At 45.9% G+C, this 23,259-nt stretch overlaps 1 protein-coding gene across 4 annotated transcripts in view; it reads right to left on the reverse strand.

The window, feature by feature from the left end:
- ZDHHC14 (zinc finger DHHC-type palmitoyltransferase 14) overlaps positions 1-23,259 on the reverse strand; it is a 300,608-nt gene that overhangs the window by 233,619 nt on the left and 43,730 nt on the right. The window lies entirely within an intron of this gene.

The following is a 23,259-nucleotide window of genomic DNA, read 5'->3' on the forward strand; positions in this document are numbered from 1 at the left end:
GGGTAAGGCACTACCCAAAGTCACACAGCTTGTAAGAGGCAGAACTGGGATTCAAACGTGAGTCAATCGATCAGGCCAGAGTGTACCAGATCAATAAGAGCCATGAATCCCCATGTGCAGCTAGTTCATCTTAGCTTTGGGTAGGAAAATACCCTTGACCATTCATTTTAAAGCTGGATATGTGCTAATCCTCACCACATAGATCAGTTTCACCACCAGTGATGGCAGCCACTGTGAGTCATTCAAGGAACAGGTCTAGTGGTTCCCTGGCTGATGTTTTTGGTTTTATTAAAAGTCCACCATCTGGTTTCTTCATAGCTCATGGTGCTTTTCCTCAAAAGAATGTTGAGGTTGAGGTCAAGGGACAGCCACAGAGTAGAAGGGATGGGGTTCAGGACAGCATCATCCTGGGTACTGCCATAATGCTCCCCTTCACCCAGGCAGTGGGACCCTGTGTTAGTCCGTTCTCACACTGCTATGAAGAAATACCCGAGACTGGGTAATCTATAAAGGAAAGAGGTTTAATTGACTCACAGTTCGCATGGCTGGGGAAGCCTGAGGAAACTTACAATCGTGGTGGGAGGGGAAGCAGGCACCTTCTTCACAAGGTAGCAGCAGAGAGAAGTGCACAGCAAAGGAGGAAGAGCCCCTTATAAAACCATCAGATCTCCTGAGAACTCACTCACTATGAGAACAGCGTGAGGAAACCGCCCCCATGATCCAGTCACCTCCCATGCGGTGCCTCCCCCAACATGTCGGGATTACAATTCAGATTACAATTCAATCTGAGGTTTGGGTGGGGACACAGAGCCTAACCATATCAGACCACAACCCAAGAGGCGTGGGACAGGCAGCTACCTGGCTAGCTTCAAACTAGTAACAGAGGAAATGACAACCCAGTGATGTTCTTTGACCAAGCTCTGGAAAAGCTTTTCTTGAAAAAGGTCTTAGAATTGTTGCTATTAAAAAAAAAACAAATCCACCAGGGGTGCTGCATGTGGCAGAGGCTGCCTCTAAGAGCGCACCTGCTGAGTAAGAGCCAGAAGGAGAAGAGCAAATTGTCCTCAGGAGGCATCTGCTGGGCGGGTTTCAGACCTGGGTCACCTTCCGCAGGGGCAAAACAGCACGTGACCTGGTGGCCCCCAGGGCACGCTTTCCACATCAGGAGAAAATTGCCCAGGCAAAACGCTGGTGGACTGCAAACAACTTTTTCTTCCCTTTAGTTAATGGAAGTAATATTTACTTTGCCACCAAAAAACAGGCACACTAGGAGAGCAGGGCTTGGAAACCCCCGAGGCGTTTTGAAAGCCAGGAGGAAAATGCCTCTTGCATTCCATGACCGATATTCTCATCTTTCCCTTATCAAAGCCATTCTGTAAAAACAGCCATAGTACTTCAGTAATCAATGCAGCATGTGGAAGTTTTTTGGTTTGGGTTTGGGTTTTTTTGAGACACTCTCGCTCTGTCATCCACGCTGGAGTGTAGTGGTATGATCTTGCCTCACTGCAGGCTTGACCTCCTGGGCTCAAGTGATTCTCCCACCTCAGCCTCTTGAGTACCTGGGACTACAGGTGCACACCACCATATCCAGGTAATTTTTGTATTTTTTTGGTTTCGTCATGTTGCCTAGGCTGGTCTCAAATTCCTGGGTTCAAGGGATCCTGCTCACTCAGCCCCCAGAAGTGCTTGGGATTATAGGCGTGAGCTACCATGCCCAGGTGAGTTTTCAAAAAACTTTATGAACGTAGGGTATTTCTTCAACAAAACACTGTTTCTATTATTCTGAGGGCTGGGTAATAAGCAACAGTATATCCACTCTACAATTAATAAAACCAAGGCACCAAGAGGAGAAAAGATTGGTATCATGAGTTAACTGTAATGCTAACGCTAAAATGCTGTTTTCATGAAATGGAAATCTCTTCTGTATGGAAAGCTCACACGTACACACACACACAGACACAGATTAAGGGATATCAATTTCTTCTTTTCTTTTTTTGAGACAGAGTCTCGCTCTGTTGCCTAGGTCGGAGTGCTGTGGCACAATCTTGGCTCACTGCAACCTCTGCCTCTCGGGTTCAAGTGATTCTCCTACCTCAGCCTCTCAAGTGGCTGAGATTACAGATGCACGCCACCATGCTCGGCTAATTTTTGTATTTTTGCAGAGATGGGGTTACTCCCTGTTGGCTAGGCTGCTCTCAAACTCCTGACCTCAGGTGATCCACCCACCTTGGCCTTCCCAAAGTGCTGGGATTACAGGTGTGAGTCACCACGCCTGGCCAGATTTTTTCTTTTCTTTTATCTGTTTCTTTTTTGTTCAAGAGGCTGTGTCTAGATTTGCACATGTGCTTATCAGAAAGAAATTAACATAGGAAATTTCCTTTCCTCACTCCCACACAACACATCTGCCAATCTAACACTTGCAGAAGCAGTGAGCGATGAGGAGGCTACAGCAACAGAGAACAAATAACCAGATTCACAGAAATTCGGAAATAAGAACAAGTGTTAGTGTCTTCCTGGAATCAACTTCTAGCTGAAAAACTCTCTTCTCAAATGATCAGAAACCTGCTGGGACAGAATGGGGGATGTGCAAAGTCTAGAAAGATCTGAGCCGCACTGTTTCCTATGCCTGCCCTGACTTCCACCTTCTAAAAGGTGTGGTTCCCTCTTTTCGGCTCTCACTAGTGACTCACAGACACAAAACTATCATAGCCACAAAAAAAGAGACAGAAGAGGAAACCTTGGACCCTATTAGGTTTCCTCTGAGTTTACACTGAAAAGGCCCAAGACCTCAGAACCAAAGAGATCCCCCGAAGTCACATTCCTTGTTTTTTCTCCTTTTCATTAAGATAAAATTCATATATGGTAAAACTAACCATTTAAAGTATACAATTCAGTGGCATTTAATATAACCACCATGTTATATTAACTCAACTCTCCCTAATTCCAAAACAGTTTCACAGTATCAAAAGAAAACCTATACACATGAAGCAGTCACTCCCCATAAAATATGTGATAGCTTCTGTCTGTCTTCTTTCACTTAGCACACTGATTTTTAAGATTAATCCACATTGTACCATGTGTCAGTACTCCATGCCTTTTCATAGCTAATATTCCATTCGATGACCATCCCACAATTTGCTTATCCATTAACTCACTGATGTACATGTGAGCTGTTTCCACATTTTCACTATTGTAAAGCATGCTGCTGTGAACATGTGCATGTATGTATTTTTTCAGTATTTGTTTTCAGTTCTTTCGGGTATATTCCTAGGAATGGAATTGCTAGGTCATAAAGTCATTCTAAGCTTAACTTTTTGAGGAACCTCCAAAGTGTTTTCACAGTGGCTGCAATATTTTACACTCCCACCAGCAACGTACAAGGCTTCTAATTTCTCTCTATCCTCGTGAACACTTGTACGTTCCTTTTATTTTTTAGTTATCACAATCCCAGTGGGTGTGGAGAGGTAGCTCATTGTGGTTTCCATTTGCGTTTCCCTAGTGACTAACTGCTCTGAGTATTTCGTCACGTGTTTGTTGGCTTGCTGGTTCTTCTTGCAAAAGTCTATTTGAGACTTTTGCCCATTTCTTAATTGAGCTGTTTGTCTTTTTGTTATTGAGTTGTAAACTTCTTTATTATATTTTTTTAAGTTCCAGGTTACCTGTGCGTGATGTGCAAGTTTGTTACATAGGTAAACATGTGCCATGATGATTTGCTGCACAGATCAACCCATCACCTAGGTATTAAGCCCAGCATGCATTAGCTATTTTTCCTGATGCTGTCCCTACGTCCAACAGGTCCCAGGGTGTGTTGTTCCCCTCCCCGTATCTATGAGTTTACATTGTTCAGCTCCCACTTGTAAGTAAGAATATGTGGTGTTTGGTTTTCTGTTCATGCATTAGTTCATGGCTTCCAGCTTCATCCATGTCCCTGCAAAGGACATGATCTTGTCTGTTTTTATGGCTGCATAGTATTCTATGGTGTATATGTACCACATTTCCTTTATCCAGTCTATCATTGATGGGCATTTGGGTTGATTCCATGCCTTTACTATTGTGAATAGTGAGTCAGTGGATATATGTGTGCAAGTATCTTTGTAACAGAATGATTCATATTCCTTTGGGTATATACCCAGTAATGAGATTGCTGGGTGAAATGGTATTTCTGGTTCTAGGTCTTTGAGGAATCGCCACACTGGCTTCCACAATGTTTGAACTAATTTATGTTACTACAAACAGTGTAAAAGTGCTCCTATTTCTTCACAGCCTCACCAGCATCTGTTGTTTCTTGACTTTTTAATAATGCTTATTATGACTGGCGTGAGAATCTCATTGAGGTTTTGATTTGCATTTCTCTAATGACGAGTAATGTTGGGCTTTTTTTCATATGTTTGTTGGCCACATAAACGTCTTCTTTTGAGAAGTGTCTGTTCATGTCCTTTGTCCACATTCTAATAGGGTTGGCTTTTTTCCTTGTCATTTTGTTTACATTCCTCGTAGATTTAGGATATTAGAACTTTGTCAGTTGGATAGACTGCAAAAACTTTCTCCCATTCCAGCACTCTGTAACTTTAGTTGCCATTTTCTCAAAGGCCCTAAGATGTTTTGAAAATGAAAAACGGAAATATTTAGCAGGAAATATGAGACATAAATGTTATGTTAGACAGGGAACATGACAGTTTCTATGGATAGGGAGCTATACCAAACCCAAGTGAACGGGCATTTTTTTAAAAGTTGCTCAGTGACCCTCACATTAACTGCCATAAAAACTCTTTGTTGGCAATATGATTCTCTAAGCAGTAGAGTGGCTAACTCAGCACGAATGCTCAATTCTAGATGAATTCAGTTCTTGGCATTCACTACTGCCCAGACAATACCCTGAATTTATCACTTATAAAATATATTTGTCCACAGCTTTCTCTGCAATCCTCCACAGCCAAATACATCCGTAAATTCCACAGCTCTGGCTCCAACTGCTATTGGAAATAGTTCTCTAACATCCTGACACCAACACTAATATTTTGGCTGCTTTTAATATGACATCCAGACTTTTGGATCTCAAAACAATGCCTGAGATAAGCAGGAAATATCTTGTGGTACAGTGGAAGGAAAGATACTTTTTATTCCCTGAGAAAGTCTTACAAAGACACAGGCATCTTTTACTAACAATGTGAAAATGTAAAGTTTAATATAGATGTTACTATGGTGATCCTCACATTTGCAAATTCACATGGGGGTTTCAGCATTGTGCTGTACTTTGAGATAACTGTGAAGATAATTTGTTAACTTCAGCTGATGAAAACATGACATTTGTTTTCAAGAGTCTCACTGATTTTCTGTGCTTCCAAATGCAAATCAAAGTCCAGATTTTAACCTTCTAATCTTTCAAATTCTCATAACATGGCTATCATAGAGATTTCCTTCCTCTCCCTGCAAAATAAAATTAATCACTCCATTTGAAAAAAAAATCCTATTTCTAGAATCTACAATAACTTTCCATAAAGCATTCTTATCTTAAATGCTTGCTTTCTTCTTGTCAGGAAAGCCCAAATTTGTGACACCTTAGCCACTTGTTCAAGACGTATATTTTTTTCTTGGTAAATTACTTCTTACACTCTTTTTTACTTTCTCATTTTTTTTTAAGATTTAGAAATTGTCCACAATAGGATTAATTAAAACTATATAATATAATAAATGCTACTGAACTGTACAGTTAAAAATGATTAAAATGGTAAATTTTGTTATATTTTACCTCAATTAAAAAAAATACATGATAGTTCAGTACAAATAACTTTTAATTAGCTTAATCCCTATTTATAAAACCAAATAAATTATAAAATATAAAAAAAAAAGCCTGAATTTTTTGTTTTGCTCTACCATCCCATGTAAATACTAATGTCATAAATTTAACCAATTTGTACTTTTCCTTCTTCTGTAAAAATCCGACCTATATAATCACCTAATTTCATATGGGGAAGAATGGAATGAATCATAGCACACATAGGACTATTTTTTTCAGTTTTAAATATACAAATTTATTATCCTGCAGTAATCAGCTAATGCAGTTCCACAGAAGAGTTAGTAGCCTTTAGTCATACCTATCTGGATCTGTTTTACCCTGATATGAAAGGTCATTTTATTAGTAAGAAATACGGAGACTGAGCCTGTGAGAGAAGGATTCTTAAGCTGGGGTCTTCCCGGGACCCATGAGCCCAGTGAATTGATCCAAGTGCTGTAAATAGGGATACACAGGAATTTTTCTGGGAAGAGCATTCATTGCTTCCTTCTAAAAGGACTAAGAACTCCAATCTCACTACAGAGACAAACAAGCTTGTTCAAGGCTGGAGACAGGACACTGGGGAGTGCAGCTGAGCAGCGCCATTCATCTTCACGACACTACTGTAAGAGAATCTAGGCGTCCTCTGCAGGGAAAGCGGCCTCCTTACGGAAGGAGCACCCGTTAACCTGATTTGGCGTTCCTGCAGGGCCCCTGCAGGTGCCCTCTGAAAACGAAGGCGCGGAACAGCACAAAGCTTCATGGGACCTGAGAACCATGAGGCCTGGCAACGGCCCCCAGGGCTCCCAGATGCAGAGCCCACGCTCTGGCCCACGCGCGGGCCAGGCGGTCCTGGGGAAGGCCTGTGCTGTACTGGGGAGACCTGCAGTCACAGGGTAGGGCCATGGAAGCAGGGCCAGCTGTTGTCACCACTCACATGCACAGCCACAGCCCTCTGCCGTTTTCAGCGGCTGCTGAGTCTCAGCACCCCTCTTTCCCCCGGGATGAAGACCTCCTCTGCAACCCAGTCCCTACTGCCTTCCACTTCAGGCACCCCAACCACCCAGTACTCCCTGCAGACAGCTCTGTGTAGAGAGTCTCCCTGATGACTCCCCTGCCTCGACCTCCCTCCAGCATCTGGGCCTCCTTCCACATCTGGAAATTCCACAGACACTGTGCAGCCAACGTGACCCAAACTGAACTCGTCTTCCTGAAGCAAACGAGCCTGGCTTCCCTCTCCCCGTGAACAGCACCACTATGCCTCTTGGGGCTCAGATTCCAGCCTTCGTCCCCCTCCTTTAGGTCACTGCCAAGTCCCACAGGCCTCTCTGGGCGACCTGATGCATGTGTTCATCGTCACATTCCTCTGGCAGCTCCCCAGTTCAAGCCCTCGTGACTTCTCACCTGGACTCTTGTGCTTATTAACTCATTGTCACATCTCCCTCAGCGTCGCTGCCTCTGCTCCTATCCATCCTACTGCTGCCAGATTCACTGACCTGAACACCCAGCCCCAGTCAGATCGCTTCCCTACAGGAAAGTCACCCTCTCCCATTGTCTGGTAAATTTAAGATAACAGTAGCCGACTGTTACCAAGCACACGCTTCACTGCTGTGGTCTCAGTGGCGAGCATCTGACAGATCTTATGTTATTTAATCTTCCAAACAACCTTGTATCTCCATTTGCACCTTCATTATCCCCATCTTACAAATAAGGGGAAAAAAGGCGGATCAGAAACATTAAGTTATCCAAGGTTCCACAACCAGCACCTGGCAGGACTCTGGGAACTGGCCTCTCTCTGGACTCTCTAGCCTGGCCTCCAAAACTTCCCACAGTGTGACCTCCCCCTACTGGCCTTCCCTCATCAACTACTACTCAGTGTCCTCTCCTTGCCCAAGTCACCAGTCAACATAAACCACAATCTGTCCTAATTCTTCACGCCCATGCTGCTCTCCCTGCCTGAAATATCCTCTGCTTCCCTACCCACCCTAACTCTCCATCCAAACAGCGTACAGCGAGCACTTGCCTGCTATGTGCCAGGCTTTCTGCCATGCTGCCAGGCCCTTGGGATACAGTGAAGAAAGAGATGAGGAGGCCAGGCACGGTGGCTCACACCTGTAATCCCAGCACTTTGGGAGGCCGAGGTGGGAGGATCGCCTGAGTTCCAGACCAGCCTGGCCAACATGGCAAAACCATGTCTCTACAAAAACTGCAAAAATTAGCCGGACACGGGGGCACACAATTGTAGACTCGGCTACTTGGGAAACTGAGGCAGGAGGATCGCTTGAGCCCAGGAGGCAGAGGTTGTAGTCAGCCATGACTGCATCAGCATATTCCAGCCTGGGCGACAGAGCCAGACACTGTCTCAAAAAAAAAAAAAAAAAAGAAACAGAGAGAGATGAGGGAGGAGGGGGGGTGCCCGCCCTACTGAGCTTATATGCTAATGCCATAAATTGCCATTAATTAAGAGGCACATGTCGGCATAACTATGTCCTAGCCTTTCTTCAAGGTTCATCCCAATGTCATCGACATCATGAAGACTTCTGCAGCCCTCCTTCCCTCCTCTCTCCCAACCCCTCCACGTGTGCAGACACTTCTGGGAGGCACCTTCACTCTTGCCCTCTTCTCAGATTTCCATACTTACCTCATCTGTCTGGATTACAGGGCAAGCTTCGCCAGGGCAGGAAACAGGGAGTTAAATCCTAGTCCTGCTTCCTCCCCGTGATTTCACAGAGCCTCAGTTTCCCCATCTGTAAAGCTCTTAAGATTGGTATGAGTATTAAGTGAGATAAACATATGCAAAGAACCCCCGAGGAACTGCTATGGCAATTCCTCCCAGAGTGAAAACAATCTTCTGTGAGCAGAGCCACGGAGATCTGTGTTCAGTGGTGGTCTGAATAATCTGCATTATGTCTTTTGTGAAGGTCAAAACCCACAAGCCTCCCTGGGAGAAACCCAGAAAGCGTGTTCTCTAAAGGCTTTGCTGGCCGTCCAGGAAGGGAAGCCCTGGGCAGGTCCCCTCCCTCAAGGCCACAGCCAACCCAGACGGGGCTATCACAAAACATGTCACGCCAGGATTCTCTCCGTGGTGGAGCGGGTCCAGTTTCATTAAGCAAATAGCTCCACAGACAGTGTAACTGACAGGAGGGGCCTGGCGCAGCCTTTTAAAGCCCTGGCTCCCTCCCGTCATGCCAAGCTCCCTGGGTGCTCCTCTTCAGGTGGCCCAATCACACCGACAAACATTTGATAAACTGAATAAAACTGGGGCAAAAGATCCATTTTGAACGTAATCACAGGATATTAAAAGAAAGCCCTATTGCAGCTCTTACTGTGGCCTAAATGATTCACAGAATTGTGTTTTCATGACCCAAATAAAATGTTTAAGGGTGCAGAGGAACTAGTGGGAAGTGACCACCATGCTGAAATGGCTTCATCAGATAAAGTCCTCATGGGGACTTGGGGAGCGGGACAAAGGAGAGTGCAGGGCCACTCCAGCCCAGCCTGGGCTGAGAGGAAATACCCACCTGTCCAGTGTGAACAGGCCCAGATCCTAAGGGTGTTCTCCACCAGCTGGCAGGGCCCCAACGAGGGAATCAGGCAAGCCTCAACTTTGCACCAGCCTAGCCTTAGTCTATTCAGAACATCAGAATAGCTCAGTGACCCTGAACTCAACATATAATAGAATGATCCTATGTGTGTGTGCACATATATGATAAATATATAAAATTATAAGCTAGCTCTCTTTCTAAAAAAAAGTCATCATCAATTAATGTGTTAGCTCTGATTCTGTTTTCTTTCTCTATTTCCTTTTTGTCGCTTGAGTTTGTCATCTTAGAGCCAGATTTTTAAACATTTTTTTAGCACGTATCTTAGGAGGGTCAAAAACTATGTCCTGAGCCACTGCCTCTGGCGTCACATGGGTCGACAGCTATTTATGATAGGTACACTTAGCTAAGTCACATAATGAGGCAATTACCAGGAACAAAGTGTGTGTGTGGAGGGTGGATCTCTTGTTGCTGGTCACTGCTATTTCCTTTACCCAGAAGTCCGGGGCTCCCTCTGAAAAGATGGGAGCCAGCCAACTGGAAGACATCGAAACAGTCACCATTTTCACAGCACATGCCATGTCACAGTTTGTTAAAATCTCCATTTGAGAAAGACACTCATCGAGGCCAATAAAGGCCACCAGCTGTGCTTTGGATCATGAGTTGGGGGGGGGTCTGTGTGCAAGTCTGAGCATACCCACTCAGTCCTGATGCTGTTACCAAAACCTGCCCTTCAGAGGACCACAGTCACACAATCTGAGAATTTCTGGAGCTAAAGAGACCCTAGACTCACCCAGTCAACCCCTCCCATTGTAACCAGGACAAAACCCATGGAGGTAGGTGGTTAGGTGGACAGCTGCTCCTGAACATCGCACCCCAGACTAACCTCTCAGGGCCCTGAGCCTCCGGCTTTATCTTGGTCACTGCTTTTGTCATCTTTTTCTTTCTTTCTTTAGTGAACACCTATGAGTTTCTGCCTTTAGACAAATGAAAAGCATTATCCAAGATGGGGCTACAATTACTTTTTTTAACTACCCTTCTTTCTATATCAGAAAAGATACACAATAATATTTGGTATTCCGCTTGCAAACATGTGTCCACATAATCAGAATCAAAGCAATTCATTATACGGGCCAACTTAATTCAATTATAAATTCTTATTACCTAAGTAAGTCTCAAGAAATAGAGTGATCGTGCCAGCCCTGTGCTCGATTTCATGCCCAAATGCAAACTTGCCATCTGCTAAGGCACATGACAAGGTTTTCAAAGAAAAGTGAGCACACAGGTCATGCAGCACCTTCCTTGGGCACAGGCACACCGCTCTCGGGCATCAAGATGCTCTAGCCCCGTGGCGACCAGAGCAGAGCTGCCCCACACAGGGGATTTCAGCGCAGAAGCAGACTTGTTTCTTTGCTTCCCACTTGATCAGCAGGGACAGTGCTCCTTTTGGAACAGCCATCTGGATCCAAAAACATAAAAACGGGCCCCAAAATTGCACATGCTTAAATGTCAACAGTATCTGGCAACTTCCAGAAGCATGAAAAGCTGTTTTCCTGCCCCATTTCTTGGTATTACCTTAGTGTCACTATAGGTTGAAACAGGTGGCTCCTGTCAGTGGTTTGCGGGGCGTGAAAGCCATTTTGCCATTCATAATATCATGGGAAAATAGCTCTAATTAGATTTCTAGTACAAAACAGGCCTGTCTCTAAGCAGTCTCAACACCATTTATTCTCTCACGCAGGAAGTCAAATTTTAAATTGAATTATAATGGAAATTATCCAAGAAACCACCTCCTATTGGAAGGCTACCAAGCAACGAAAATAAATTGCTCAGGAAGACAGTGATGGCAGGCAAGCCTCAGGTGACTTATGACCTCTTCCACAGCCTCACACCACCTGCACAACTACCGTCTCTCTAAAGCAGCCCTGGGCAACCACACCTGCTAGGAAGCTCCCTGAAGTAAGGGCTCTGCCCCATCCTCCCCCATGGACTCCAACTCCGGTGCTATTTTATTAACAAAGGAATGAATAATCTGATTATTCATTCAACCCAGTTGTTGAGCGCCCACTCTATGAAGCCCCAGAGATAGAAAGGTGAACAAGACAAGGTTCTTTTCTCTTTTTGCTGGAAATGTTTTCCATTTATTTTAAAAATCAAACATGCACAGATATGAAGCCTCCAACTGCACTTCACACAAATTTCACCACAACCATAAAGAAACTGGAGGTGAACTCTGCACTCTTCACCTGGGAGCCCCTTTTTCCTTCTGCAGATTGTCACTGGCTGAGCATTTCTAAAGGTCCAAGAGGAAAAAATGAAAGCAACATTTCCTTTAAGAGCCCAAGGAGCCAGTCATGGTGGCTCATGCCTGCAATCCCACCACTTTGGGAGGCTGAGGTGGGTGGATCCTTTGAGTCCATAAGTTCAAGACCAGACTAGGTAACATGGCAAAACCCCATCTCTACAAAAAAAATACAATAATTAGCCAGGTGTGGTGGTGTGCACCTGTAGGCCCTGCTACTTGCAGGCTGAGGCGGGAGGATCACTTGAGCCCAGAGGGTTGAGGCTGCAGTGAGCCATGATCATCCCACTGAACTCCAGCCTGGGTGACAGAGTAAGACTCCGTCTCAAAAAAAAAAAAAAAAAAAAAAAAGGCTGGGCGCGGTGGCTCACGCCTGTAATCCCAGCACTTTGGGAGGCCGAGGCGGGTGGATCACGAGGTCAAGAGATCGAGACCATCCTGGTCAACATAATGAAACCCCGTCTCTACTAAAAATACAAAAAGTCAGCTGGGCATGGTGGCGCGTGCCTGTAATCCCAGCTACTCAGGAGGCTGAGGCAGGAGAATTGCCTGAACCCAGGAGGCGGAGGTTGCGGTGAGCCGAGATCGCACCATTGCACTCCAGCCTGGGCAACAAGAGCGAAACTCCGTCTCAAAAAAAAAAAAAATTTACATTTGCATTAAAAAAAGTAATAAAAAGCCAAAGGGAAAATGCCAGGTAACTTGTTTGGTTTATTGTGACTTGTTTGGTTCATACCAAATTTCCTAAGGAGGTGAGGTATCCCTGGATAGCCTCAGCAAGATGAAAGAGATTTCAACATGACCCATGCTACCAATAACCTAGACCCTTGCCCCATAACCCCCACCAAATACACTAAGGTCCTCCATCCTCAATCACCAAAATGGAATTCTTGTCCACAGAGCTGCTCCTTCACTCTCATCCAACTCAGTGTGTTCCCTCACACTGGACATGGGGCACGGGCACTATGATCTCTCGCCCCTGTACTTGGGTCCCACTATGATCTCCCACCCATGTACTCCACCCACTACGGACATAGTTAGCCCAACAAAGAAAGAGTCTTACCCAGCACTAGGATCCCAGCACTGAACTCCTCACCCTGTGTGGTTCCTGCAGGGAAGAACTTTAAGGCTTGAATCCAGGCCCTGAGACTTAGGCCAGCTGAGTGATCTATTTGGATGAATTACAAACCTCCCTGAGCCTTGATCGTCTCTAAATAGGGATGGTAATGGCACCCCCGTCAACCGGGTATTCTAAAGATTAAATTCAAACAATTGCACAGAGCCTGATGTGGGTGCTTGGTTACACCCACCCACACGCACGTTCCTTTCACCCTATGTCCCGTATACACTCTGGCAGATGGGAGTAGGTGAGCCAGATGAAGACAGCTGCTATTTACAGACAATTTCAACAAGCAGATCAGCAACACAACAGCTCTGAGAAAGTCCAAGAATATATCATAACCTGGCTGTACAACTAACCCAGCCAAAATAGATGTCAGGCACATCTTTCTCCAGGGATGAATTCTGTAGAAACGGCTTTATCACATGCACACATGTCCAGCCCTACTGTACACCACACAAATACAAATGTCTTGGCAGGGCCACCAGGGATTGGAAATCTTCAAACCATATGCAGTAGGCAGAATAGTGTCCCACAGAGATGTCCATATGCTAATCGCCAGAACCTGTGAATAAGTTCAGTCACATGGCAAAGGGGAATTCATGTTGCAGATGGAAGGAAGACTGCTCATCAGCTAACATTAAAATGGGGAGATTCCTCTCCATTATCCTGGTGAGCCCAATATAATCACATGGGTCCCTAAAAGTTGGAAGAGAGGACCAGAGAGATGGCAATGTGAGAAGGACCCAGCCTGACATTGCCAGCTTTTAAAACGGAGGAGGGCAGCCACAAGCCAGGGAAAGTGGCGGTGGGTGGGGGAGGGGCAGCCTCTGGAGGCTGAAAAAGGCAAGAAAACAGGTTCTCCCCGGGGCTTCCAGGAGGAATGCAGCCCTGCTGGTATCTTTACTTTAGACAAAGAGACTCATTTTGGACTTCTGACCACCAGAACTGTAAGGTAATAAATGTGTGCTATTTTAAGCCATTAAATTTGTTTAAATTTGTTATAGCAGCTGTAGAAAGCATCATGTTATCCAATCAAGATCTCTTGGGTAGAGATTCCATAAACCCCAGCATTGCTCAGGAAGAGCAATTTTCTTAGCCACTCTCCTTCCCTCCTGAAGATTCTCTAACGTCCTGAACTCTGGCTTTCTGGTTTGGAGCTGGTTACCTCCATTACCTCTTGCCATCATATGGGAGACTTTCTTGACTCCCTTTCCAGATCACTTAGGAGGAGGTTTTGAAAAGGGAGGAGAGGAGAGATGGCTGCTGAGACCCTGGAATGACATTGAGTGATGAAATATGATTCCCAGGCCTGCTTTATCTAGCCCTTCAAGTCCATAAAATCAGATCTCTCTCCCTCCTTCTTTATTCCCTCCCTCCCTCCCTTCTTTCCTTCCTTCCCTCCTTCCCTCCCTCCCTCCTTCCTCCTTCCCTTCCCCCCTCCTTCCCTTTCTTCCTTCCTTCCTTCCCTCCCTCCCTCCCTCCTTCTTTCCTTCCTTCCTTCTTTCCTTCCTTCCCTCCTTCCTTCCTTCCTTCCTTCCTTCCTTCCTTCCTTCCTTCCTTCCGCAAACAGCCAGTGAGCCTCTAATAGATGCTACATACAGCTAAAGGCAGGGGCATACAAAAATGAGTCAATCATCCTAAATACCCATCCAATGAGCTCATCAGACTTACCATCCATCTAAGAGCAGTGATGTGCAAACTTTTTGGACCATTAACCACAGCAATAAATTTTTTATATCACAGTCTATTAAACTGAAACAGAAGTTTAACAAAACAATACCAACCCTTACCAAAGGAAATGTACTCCATTTTCCATTCTACTCTATTTCTATTCTATTCTCCATTCTGACCAGCAACCTAGTAAGTTGATTTCATGACCTAGTAATGGATTACACCTCTCAGTGGGAAAAATGCTGACCTAAAAGTCTGGATGCCCGTGCCAAAATGATCACTGCACAGATCCACAGAGCCTATCCCCCAGAAATGTTTTCAGAGAATTAGTGGATCCTAGGCCTTTCCCTTCCCCCACACCCCCACCATCCATGCAGGGCGAGCTGACTCAGACTTGCAGGTTCCAGTCATTTCAATGATAAAATCACTCACTTCCAACACACTCACAAGCTCATCAACCCTTGAAGGGAAGGAATCAAAGGTGCTGAATGTGGAAAATCGTGACTCACTGTTCCTGTCAGCCAGGTACATGGCTATAAATGTCACTCGAATGAAATCATAGCAGAGGGCTCACAGCAACGATGCAAGCACGGAGGAGCCAGTGCTGGGAGCTGAGACCTCTGACTGCTGGGAACAAACCAAAGAGATTTAACTTTACGTAAGAAGCAACAACTAGAACAGCTAAGGACTAACAATGCGCTGTAACTGACTTGATCAAACTCCCACCTTGTACTGGGAAGGCTATTAATGAGCACATAAGCAATCTGGCCTGAGACCCCAGCTGCCTATGCTGGAGCAGGGGACTCACTAAGCACGAACATGCCTCTCTCGAGGGCTCCTCCACAAGGCGCAACAGGCCACCAGCTTGAGAGGGCACTGCTATTAAAAACAGCTGAAAAAGTCACAGTACCCTTTTATGTAAGAGGGCCTTGTGTGCGCAGATTTTTTTTTAATGGGAATTTTTACTCTCAATTACTTGTCATTCCACCTAATGACATATATTAAAGCTTATCTTTTCACAGGCTAATTTTAGACAAATACCAGTTCCCAGATCACTGGCTTAGAAAAACATGACCCTGCTTGGCAAATCCAGTCCACTTTCCTGAGAGAATTTCTACATCAGAGGAGCTGGCAAGGCCAGGGGCTCCGGAGGGTGGGAGTGGGCAGGGTCTCTATGGTGTGTGTGCAGCCCTTTCTCTTACTGTGCTGCCGCCACCCATACAAACACGGAAATGACTGTGCCAGGGTGTGGCCATGTTAGCACACTGCCTTTGCAGCACGCCCCTCCTCAACAGTTTGCTGGCGGAAAATATTGAGGTTGAATAAGGTGCTGAAGATAGTACATCTCAACGGCAGAACAGCCCCCAGGAACCCGATATCCCTCTGGTCACAGTCCCTATTCCTCCCTCACACTGATGCGTGAACACAGCACATCTCAACGGCAGAACAGCCCCCAGGAACCCCATATTCCTCTCATCACAATAAAACAGTTTTATTGTGATTTATCAGATTCATTCTTTATGCTGTCACTGAGAAAAGATGAAGACTCGAGCCCCACCATTCTATTGTCCTTGGGAGCCACAGGTCATGAAAAGGACTTTGATGAAAACCTGTTTCCAGATTCCAACAGAAGGGGGTCAAGCTCACAGCATGTTTCTGACGCTCACTACTCCAAGAGAAACAGCCCTATCACATCTGCCATTTCTGGAAAAAAATCCAAGCCACCTCCCACGCCGGTATCCCAATACTCATGTCCCTCATGCCTGCAGGCCCCCTGTTCTCCTCCCATCCCTCTGCCAGCCTGGACCCCGTGCTTTATCACATCAGTTTCCCTTCTGTCATTGACAGCCCAAAGCCATTGACTTTCCAGCCTCCTGGTCCTGCATTTTCTCTGTCAAATCCCAGCCCCGAGTGAACCCAGCCAACCTTCCTCACCCCCACACCAACCCATGCTGGTGGGCCCTGCTGGAGAAAGCAGAGTGGGGAGCAGATTCCCCAAAACACAAACGCCTTCCAGTCCTCGGGGCCCTGAACCCTGCGCATCTCTGCTGACACCCTCCCTTCCTATTGCACTGAGTGACATTTCCACACATTGAGACCTCAGCCCTCACATCTCTGCCCTCTTGCCTTATTAAGTTTAAAATCAACCATCACACTGGCCTCTGACAACACAGATAAACCAAGGGCATGAGGCGAGCCCTCCCACAGCTGCCCTCCACCGGCCCTGCCTCCTGCCTCCTGTGCTCCCAGGCCTGAGTCGAAGGCTGAGCCTCGTCCCTCCACCCTGCACACCTTGCTCCTCCCCTCTCTCCTCCCTGGGGCCCTGGCTCTGCTGCCATCCCCGCTTGCATGGTGCCTCTCTTCCTTTTCCTCTAGACCGGCTCCTCACCTACCTTCTCCTCCAGACACTATCTTAAGTTCTCCTTCCCTTACAGTTGCCTTTTACAGAAAGGCCATCTGCAATGGATGCACCCACTTCCTGGTCCCTCAGCCCCAGCTGTCACTCTTCAACCCACTACAATGAAGTCTCCGTTTCCACTGAAAACGCTCTTGTGGAGGTGAACAGCCTCCAAATGGCCAAAGGTGAGACGGCTTCCAGGCTTCTCTCCTGAGTTCTGCAGGGCCTTGCGCTGGCTTCCCCTCCCAAGGCCTGACTCCCTCCTGGCGTGGGTTCCAGCTCTCCATCCTCTCTGCTCCCTCCCACATAACTGGCCGCTGTTTTCCTCCAGCATCCCCTTCCAATCGGCTGTTACACCTTCTTCCAGGATGCTCGTCATCCAAACCCACAGCAGGGTTTCCCCAGCATTGAGCGCCAGGCCACCCTCTCTTCTGAGCACCAGACCCACACGTCCTGTGAGCTGGTGCGCCTCTCCCCTTGGGTGCCCTGTGGGCCCCTCAAACTCAACAAGTCAGCTCCATGAAGTGGAGGCCAAACTGCTCTGTGGGTCACCCTGGATCCTGAGACCCTACGTGGCATATGGCATGCCATAGGCATTCCATAAACGACTGCTGAGTGAATGTTCCAAACGAAAGTATTCTTTTTCCCTCAAAACTGCCTCTCTTCTTGGAATCCCCCTCTCAGTCAGTGGCATCATCCAGTCATCCAAGCAGAGTCCGTAGGTCATCCTAGCTGTCCCTTCCCCACCTCCCACCCAGCATCCATTCAGCATTAAGCTGTGCAGCTCTGACCTCCAGGACGCCCCTTGTGCCAGATCCCTCCTGCCCAACCCAGAACCACCACCTTGCGCCAGGCTCTTGCCATCTGAGCATGAGCAGCCTGACCGCCTCCTCTGGACCTACCACCCCTGGTCTGGCAGCCTCAGATTCACTGTCCCAGGATCCTCACACTCCGATCCTGTCTGCCTCTCTAGGTAGAATGCAGGGGACTACATGGGGAGCCAGTCTGGTGGGGGGATCAGGAGACTTCCATAAGGAACAGCCTATTGAAATGACCTCTGCAACACAGTAGGAGGTGGCCAGGCAAAGATATGGGGTGGCGGAGGACAGAGCAGTGAGCACCACAGGCAGAGGAGACAGGTGTCCAAGGGTTCTAAGCTTGGCAGGGGCACAGACTGCTCCGGAAGCTACAAGAACACAGCCTGTGTGGCTGGAGCCCAGGCAGCAAAATGCAGCCTCTGGCCAGATGAGGCTGCAGTGGAAACGGGGACCGGATGGCCCAGAGCCTGGGGATACAGCTGAGAATTTTAGTTTCTTCTTCACAACACCAGGAAGCAGAACAGTGACATGATCAAGTCTGCCTTTTAAAAAGATCCCTCTTCAAAAATGCTTAGTTAATGAAGTAACGATGGATAATTTCCTAACATGATAAAATGCCGACATCTCAACCAAAATTCAGCATCTAGAAAGGGAACGCTAGTCACATGTCACTACTCAAAAGCAAGACGCAATGACCAGTCTCATTGTTCTTTGAGGAGCTGGCCAACATAATTGGATGAGAAAAAAATTACGTATTTAAAAATGAGAAAAAAAAGAGGTACATTTCTCATTATTTGCATATGATATGCCTATATAGCTAAAAACCCCAAAAGAATCCATTAAGATACTACACAAACCCTAAGAGAATTCAGTAAGGTGGTAGAAGCAAATTAATATGTAGAAATCAATAACTTGCTTGTATATGAACAATAACCAGTTACAAGAGGTATTAGAAGGAAAGGCCTCCGCTTATAATAGAAACAAGAGCGTGGAATTAACAATAAATGAAACAAGAGTTGTACAAGATCCTTATGAAGAGAATTTAAATTAACCTGAGGGATGCAGAAGAAGACTTGATGTCTATTCCTGGACAGGAAGATTGAACAATAAGATGATGTCAATGCTTCCTAAATTAATCTATAAACATAAAGCAATCCCAATAAAAATAACAATGGGAGTTTTAAACATCAGAACACTCTGATTCTGGAGTTGGTATGAGAAGCTCCCTCTGGCTGCAGTGTGGCCGGCTGTGGACTGCAGAGAGAGTGGGTGGGCTGGTGGATGAGCTAGGAGACCTGGCAGGGATCCTGCTGAAGAAGCTGGGCCCAGCTAAGTCTGGGGCCTGGGGTTGGGGTGGAGATGCAGCGAAGGGCATATTTGAGAGAAATTCCCATGGAGAAATTCCCAGGCCGTTGTGAGTGACTGGTTAGGGGAAGTGAGAAAGAGAAGTCAAACCAGGACTCCTGGTTTCGGGTTTGTCCATTTAATCATCAATCGAAACTCCTGGAAATGTATCCCCCTGTTACTAAAATCTCTGCTCCGGGCAGGGTTTCTGGATCCGCAGGCAGACTGCACAAGGCCCTCCTGAAAGGCTTTCTAACCAGTTGTTTGTTCACGGCCCAGTGAAGCACCACATTTGCTCTCTGACGCTGCTAATTAGGTGTTCTGCTTAGAGCACTGGAGAACAGGATGGCTTCAAGCTCAGAAAGACACTTGTTCTTTCCCTCTCTGTGCTGTCCTTCCTCCTTTTGATTCAAAATTCCACTACCAAAAAATAGGGCAGTGACTGTGTTTGAGTCTGACCTTGTCAGATTCAACATTGACTTGAGCTGTGGCTTGACATCTCCAGACTGCCTTCAGTTTTCTTTAATAAATAAATAAGTCCTGAAGGCAAAACACAATTTCGCCCCACCACTGGCCTGTCATTTTTATCAGCAGCAATATTCCTTTCAGGTTTGCCTTTTTCTCCCCCCCGTTCAGAATTCTTTTCAACACATTTTTCAGATAGAACAAAGTGAGTTTAAATATATCACACAGTAGCTGCCTCTCAAACATCTACGGAAATCATTTCAGTGAATGTGTTGTTTGAAATGAAAAAGAAGTGTATTTGGTTTGGATGCAAACAGACTGTTATGCAAAGCCCACACCTGCCAAAACTCAGGTGAAATAAGCCGAAGCTTTGGATGAGACAAGTTGAGGCCTAGCTTACCTCCAGGACCTGCCAGGCGGGGCTTTCTCTGCGGGCTACACAAGCGCTGATGGATGCCTGAACCAGCGTGCTCGGAATATTGCACACCAATCACCCAGGGGGTCAGAGTCTGCAGGTCTGGGGTGGAACCTGAGATTCTGCTTTTCCAGTGAGCTCCTAGGCAATGCCATCCTCCAAATCCACAGATGGCACCTGGAGTGGCAAGAGTTTAAATCAGCTCAGCAAGTTGGAAGCCACATTTCTCAAGGATTAGCCTGTCGATTGGGATACATTCTCCTTGCTTACAAAACAGAGATTTTTGCCACCGTCTTACGTCAAAGAACTTCACATCTAACAAGTGAACATTTTTGAGTCTCTTCAGACTATAATATTTGGAGGTCAGAATACCCAATCTAAATGTTATATATGGTAAAAATTCATACTGGAAAATCCCACAATACTTAATAAAGCCTCACTAATTTGGGTTCAATAAGAGCTTTATTTATGGTAATTTAAAAATATAATCCAGCTTATTACCTTCAGTTTCACAGGCTAAACAAGCTTGAGGTGTTAGAAAACGTAATAATTCATCTCCTTCCCTATGGATGATGTTATTGTACTTCAACACAAGAAAAGAAAAGTCTAGATCTTCCCAGCACCCCACCCCACCATATGAATAATCGCAAATTCCAAAGACAAGGAAAAGGATTTTCAAGAGTCCTCCTGCATTTAAAACAGAAAGGCCCCTAAAACTTACAATATCTGTGTCAGTTCATTTACTTGTAACCCTCCTGTCAGTGGGGCTTCATTTATCCCGTTTTTGAGGTGGAAAAATTAAGACCTAAAGTCACATGAAAAGTCAGTAGAACTCAAAGTCAGTGTCACTTTGGGGACCTTATTAAACTAAGGAATATCAACGACAATAAATTTTACCCACTCAAGTGGCAGCTGCCTTGAGGGAAGGTTTGGTCTCCTGACAAGCATACAATCTCAGTCTAGTTTGTTTGGCCTTGGAAAACATTTTCCTTATCGACTGAAAAGTAGAATCCATGAGGAAAGAGTAAATTAAGTGCTTTTTAAACAGAGGGGAAGTAAAGTTAGTAAAGCACACGCGCTTCAGCTGCTTTTCCTATAACTACACAGATCTGTGCTCCTGGACCCAAAGGCCATCGGGACAGACGGTGGAAAGAGCCATTCTGTTTTACAAAGAAGTTTGTAGGTCAGGTGTGGTGGCTCACGCCTGTAATCCCAGGACTTTGGGAGGCCGAGGCAGGTGGAACACGAGTCCAGGAGTTCAAGACAAGCCTGGCCAAGATGGTGAAACCCAATCTCTACTAAAAACAAAATACAAAAATTAGCTGGGCATGGTGGCGTGCACCTGTGGAGGCCAACTACTCGGGAGGCTGAGGTAGAGAACTGCTTGAACCCAGGAGGCAGAGGTTGTGCAGTGAGCCAAGATCATGTCACTGCACTCCACTCATTCTGGGCGACAGAATGAGATTCTGCCTCAAACAAAAAAAAGAAGAAGAAGAATATAAAATACAGAATAAAAGGTACAAAATTTAAAAATACAAAAAAACACAGAAGAGGTCTATGCAAATGCCTTGGGCACACTGTGACTGTACTATCTCTTCCTCCTCCTGGTTATCACAGAGAGGGCTTACTCTGCCCATCCCGATAGTGGGGAGTAGAAATCTTAAAACCTGGAACATCTTTAAAAGTCATTAAATGAAAATAGAGTGTAGAGTCTGCCCACATAGTAAGGGTCCATGAGAAGCTTTCAGTTACTCTGGGTTCTATGAAAACCAGTTACCTTCTGTTGATGGTCTTCCCCCCATCCCGTCAGAGCTCACTGCTTCCCCAGGTAACGCTCCACTAGACTGAGTTTAGCTTTTACAATAGCGGGCGGGGGCCCCTTCCATTCCTTTAGATCTGGGATGTGTGGGATAGAGGTACAGAATCCAGAAATAGAGGTGGAATTTTTTTTAATCTGGAACACTCACTAAACATGTATGGGAAACATCTGGCAAAGGAAAAAAAAGACAGTTTGCATTATTTCTCTGACAGCAACCCTGCGCCAATGTACATACGTATCTTAACACAAAGAGTTTTCTAACATCCCACCCTCAACCCACCTTTCTGTGCTGTTGACATCCCTTGATTAATAAAGCTAACCTAAGAGTATCCAGAGAAGAGCCTCCAGATGCCTGGAAACGCTCTGGATAGGGCCGGGCAAAGCTACAGTCCAGCCAGTTGGAAAGGGCTCTGTACTGAGACCCAGGCGTCTGGGTTCGAGTTTCCCCACACTCATCAGCTGTCTTATCTGCTAAGTGAAGCTAAATTACCCACTCCTCAGAATCATTATGAGGCTCCCGAGGCCCAGAACAAGTTCAACACATGCTGAGCGAACAAATGAATCTTCAGATGAGATAAGTATGTGAAACACCATCCAGGCCAGGTGTGGTTGCTCATACCTATAATCCCACTTCTTTGGGAGACCAAGGTGGGTAGATCATCTGAGCTCCAGAGTTCAAGATCAGCCTGACCAACATGGTAAAACCTCATCTCTACTAAAAATACCAAAATTAGCCAGGCGTCATGGTGGGCAGCTGTAATCTCAGCTACTAGGGAGGCTGAGGCAGGACAATCGCTTGAACCCAGGAGGTGCAGGTTACAGTGAGCGGAGACCACGTCACTGCACTCCAGCCTGGGTGACAGAGCAAGACTCGGTCTCAAAACAAAAACAAAAACAAACAAAAACACACAATCCAAATGGTAGTTGTTATGATTCTTTTAGTGCTTTTCCATTAAGGCTCTCAAAGCACAGTTCACTGAACAGGCAGTTCGCTTCTATCCTGACTTGCAGAAAACTTTTAGACTCCAAGTTCCTGGTGTAAAGTCTACTTAGTTCAGTTCTGGGCTCTGCGGTCATAACAGTACCCATCTTTCTTGATAGTGCCCTTTTCTAATAACGCTGAGGATTTGCTACAAAAGAAAATAAAGTGAAGGCCCTTACTAAAAAAGAGATTACGTTAGTTCAGATGTGTTCTGCAGCAAAGCATCAGAAAACCTAAGTCAGGCTAGCTTAACTCACATGAGGCGGGGTCATCTGAGACCTCAGGCCCTCCCCTGAGTGAAGATCAGGACAGCTGCTCCTGAGGCCTGCTGCACAGGGCTCTGTCGCCAAGGCAGAGGAGGGGAACGTTTGGTGGGTAGGCAACCAACAAGGCCACTGCAGACACCAAACAGCACACCTGTCCACTCAAGCAGGGGCTCCCATCGTCCTTGATGTTGTCTCCCTTAATGAGTCATTCACTCTGCTAGGCTGAAATGTGACTAAGTTCTGACCTATGCTTGTAGAGAGCAACCCACTTCTATAGAGTGAAGGAAGGGAAGTAATTATGGAGACGTGCTCAAAGCTGACCGAGACCACTCCATCGGGTT

This window comes from Sapajus apella, unplaced genomic scaffold (assembly GCF_009761245.1).
Source record: "Sapajus apella isolate SASKATOON/1434 unplaced genomic scaffold, GSC_monkey_1.0 scaffold82, whole genome shotgun sequence".
NCBI classification, from domain to species: Eukaryota; Metazoa; Chordata; class Mammalia; order Primates; family Cebidae; genus Sapajus; species Sapajus apella.